Source organism: Rhagoletis zephyria, unplaced genomic scaffold (genome assembly GCF_001687245.7).
Source record: "Rhagoletis zephyria isolate East Lansing unplaced genomic scaffold, Rhagoletis_zephyria_1.1 Rzeph_scaffold_01279, whole genome shotgun sequence".
Taxonomy (NCBI): Eukaryota; Metazoa; Arthropoda; class Insecta; order Diptera; family Tephritidae; genus Rhagoletis; species Rhagoletis zephyria.
In genome coordinates this window covers 43,061-47,366 of record NW_016158363.1, presented here as the reverse complement: position 1 = coordinate 47,366, position 4,306 = coordinate 43,061, and positions in this window count along the sequence as shown.

Genomic DNA, 4,306 nt, shown 5'->3' with positions numbered 1-4,306 from the left:
CGATTTGAATTGACGAGCAAAGAAAAATACGTCCGCACAGCACGACGTTTGACGACGAATTACTTTACCATATCAATTCTAATTTGAACATAGTTATGTACATATGTATGCATGTATTCAAGTCTAATTCAATGATTGAATATTGATCTGTTGAACTAACATTGTTGAATTTGCATTAAGCGAAACAGACATTTCTTTGTTATTTATTCTGCGTGCTACTTCAGCGATGTAAAAAGACGTTTCTGGTGCGCAGCGGCCACTTTTTTTCACGAGCGTCATATTTACGAAATCAAGGAAAGCTGAAGATGAATGTATGTATGCCACATCAAGAAGCTTACAGTGAGCATGTGCCGATGTGCCGAAATACCCGATGTACAATGTTTGTTTGTTTTGAACGCAGCGCTGCTTGTACACATGTAAATTAATTTCGCTTTGGGCGCAGCGCTGTTTGTACATAAATTTCGCTTTGCGCAAGCCTGAAGCTGCCAAAGGTTATTTTTTTATTTTTGCGCTGTGCTAGCTTAGTATAAAAAGAGAATAGAGAGAAATATGTATGTGGTTTGTTGATGCTCTCTAAACACAAACGCATGAAAGGCAAACGGTCTAGCAATGCGTGGTATTGTTGATCAACTTAATACTTTAATTAAACATACTTATTATTAAAATTTCATTTTAAAAATACCACTGTGTCCTATTGTGGTAGAAATATGCCATTTTAGAACTTGAATCATAGAAATCGACCCAGTTCATCGGCTGTTTTGCTCTCACGTTTTTTTGGGTTTTAATTTTATATATAGTATAGATATAGAAGATTGTATTATATAACGCTAAATACTTTTCGCATTGGGCGAATTAGTATCAGCACTTACGTATGACCCCCTAGTTTTAGCGTTTATGTAATGTGGGTCCAGAGCTTTTACTGGGTGACATAGATATCAGATCGGCAAAGTAACCTTCACATTGATCGTGGTTAAAACAAAAAAGTTTTATACACTCTCCCTATTTGTGTGAACTCCTGAACACCAAAGCTTCCCTGACACGCAGGAAATCATGTAGTTATCTTTTCGTGTTATTATTTTCTGTTCTACTTTTATTATTATCTTGTTTTATTTTGCATTTGTCCCACTAGAATTCCAATATTAATCAATAATGTAATAAGTATTATTCATGTTTGATTTCGTACTTATAGGCATATGTTAAGATCTGTTAATATTGTATACATGCATGTAATTAAGAAATTAAATAAATGGATTGCGTAAATAGCAGGAAAATGATAGGAAGATTTCATGATTTTCAATTCATACGAAAACAAGAATACGCCCCAATATGTGGGGCAATGAAAAGTTCTTTTATTACTCGTACAGGAGGCTTTCGGGATGCCTCTTATGGGAGCACTCCCTTATTGCTCGTTCGGGAGGAATGTGGGATGATTTTCTATGTGCATTCCCTTATTGTCTTTTTGGGAGGTATAGGGGAGGATTTTATGGGAGTACTCCCGTATTGCTCCCTTAGGAGGTTTGCTTTTTTTTTTATTTTTTTTATTTTTTTTTATTTTTTTGCGATCAAAATTAAAAATGAATGCGAAAAATGGATTCTCTGACCCAAAAAACCCCCGCATACACATTTTCAATAATATTTTTTGTCTTTGAAATGCATCTAAGAGGTCGTTTATTTGGTATTTTTGAAAATATCTACCAAAAAATTTTGGCAGGCTCGAAAATGATTTTAGAGGTAGGGTTCCTTGGGCGAAAATGTTTGTTATGGTCCATAGTACCAGAATCGCAAGGATATGAATCAACTTTTTTAATTGACCCACCCTAGTATACATGTATAAGTATCCGCATATATATTTTTCTCGCCACTTGCTCGTCGCTTCACTGCAGCAAAACCAAGTTGTGGGGAATTTCCCTGTACATAAGTGTTTATGTAATGCAGTGATTCCCAAAGGGGTCCACGGAAGACTCGACGGGGGTCCACGGTGACATGAAAAAAAATTGGGGGTCCACGAAAATTTATCTGGTTTCGATGTAAAGAACCAAAATGGTTGCTTGATAGCCTCTTTATTTAACTTTAATATTTTTGAGTGGTGTATGGATCTTTTGACGCACTGCTGCACTTACCGTCTCTTGTGTTTTCGTACGTGGGGAAGCCTTAAAGGCCACCTGCAGACTAAAAAGAACCGGCTGCTGGTATGACAATGAGTGGGGCGCGGCGAAAATTGCTGGCGGCGGCGATTTAAGCACTTGTGTCTTTTCAATGTTCCCTGAGACTGAATGCTGGTTTGATTCCATCGCTGAGACCGGACTCACACATTGTCAAATCTTCACTGATGGCGCCAAAACTGACTGGGTCAAGATCTGGGGTCTTTTTCGAGGTTAATGGAGATAAGCTTCACTTTTATGTAGGGGAATATGCTTGGGTCTTCCAGGCTGAGTGGAACATAGGTGGAGGGGAAAGAGTTTACGTGGCTGCAGTGAGNATTCCATCGCTGAGACCGGACTCACACATTGTCAAATCTTCACTGATGGCGCCAAAACTGACTGGGTCAAGATCTGGGGTCTTTTTCGAGGTTAATGGAGATAAGCTTCACTTTTATGTAGGGGAATATGCTTGGGTCTTCCAGGCTGAGTGGAACATAGGTGGAGGGGAAAGAGTTTACGTGGCTGCAGTGAGAACCAAGCTGCACTTAAGGCATTGACCAGCCCTCTATTTAAGTACTTCCAAACTAGTTCGGCAATGCAAGTCTCGACTAAAATATGATGGTGAACATAACGAGGTTGTTTTACTCTGGGTGCCAGGTCACTATGGAGTACCTGGTTATGAGACATCTGATCATTTGGCCAGAGTTGGCTCAAACCAGGCATTCCTCGGTCTGCAATCAGTTTAAGCACTCCCACCTTTGGCAATCGAAGCCACCATCAGAAACTGGGTGAATACTTCGCTCAGAAATGACTGAGAGGCATCGAGGGGATGCAGGAGGGCAAAACTCATGTTGCCTTCAATCTCACAAGGTTCATCTAATTTTGTGCTTTCACTGAGCAGACGACACTTCAGACAACTTTCTGGACTGCTGACTGGTCACTTCACGTGGCACAAACACCTTACTGTACTAGGCGTAAATGACAAGTCCATTTGCCCATCTTGCCTTGAAGAAGATGGTGATGTATTTACGAGCTCTATTTTTTAAAACCTAAAAGTGTGTAATCACATTATTTTTATAAATAGAACACAAGTTTAGTTTTTGAATTCACCCGCGACGCAAATTTTACACATTTAATTTTTTTACGAGGTTTGAGAATATTTAGAAATATATCAGCAGGGGGTCCGCCGAAACCAGTAAATTTTTGAAAGGGGTCTACGAGAAAAAAAAGTTTGGGAACCTCTGATGTAATGTATGTAGTACATATATTCAATGGAGATATTAAATTGTGATGTTAAAAACCCTGACGAATTGCGTACAATTGAAACCATGGGTTTGAAGCTTGCGCAAATTGATGTGTAAATTTCAATTTCATAAATATTAAATATATTTATGTATGAATGTATGAATGTACATATGCATATGTACATATTCATATGTATGTACTAGGAATGTTAATCCCGGGATCCCGGTCTTTTTTAAGTCTCGAAAATCCCGGGACTATTTGCCTAGAATCCCGAGATTTTCGAGATTTCTAATTTACACCGGTGGCAATAATAGAAACGCTTTATGTTGACCAGTTTTGGCTATATTTCGTTTGTTTTTTTAATATTTAACATTTTTTTTATAAATGTGTAGCTCAATATACATATAATACCTTACGGCAGGCAATTTTGCACACAAAAAAACAAACAGGTTATTCACCAAACCAAGGGCCAAATATAGTAAAATTGCGTTCTTAATTCTTCTCTCTGACGTCAGGATTTTTAAAAAGAACTTCGAAAGTTGAAAGATATGAGTAATTCAAAAAATGATTTAAAAATTTCACTGCAATATACTTAAGAAATCAGTATGGGTATCAAATGAAAGAGAAGATTCTGTAGAGTTAAAACACATTACATATTTTGGTCCGTAAGGGACGGGTAGGTATTGAAAATACCATTTTAAAATTTTATCCTTGAATATCCTTGAAATTTTTCAGTTCTTATTTTTGAAAAAATTATATGTTAAGGACTAACTTTATTATCTTAAAAAATAAAATAGATTAAAGGGGCATTTTCAATTCCTATTCGCCCTTGTGAACCCAAAAAATTTATTTCATTTGTTTTACATTGCACTGAATTTTTTTAAAAAAATTTTGAAATTAACCATATCTTTGAAATTATA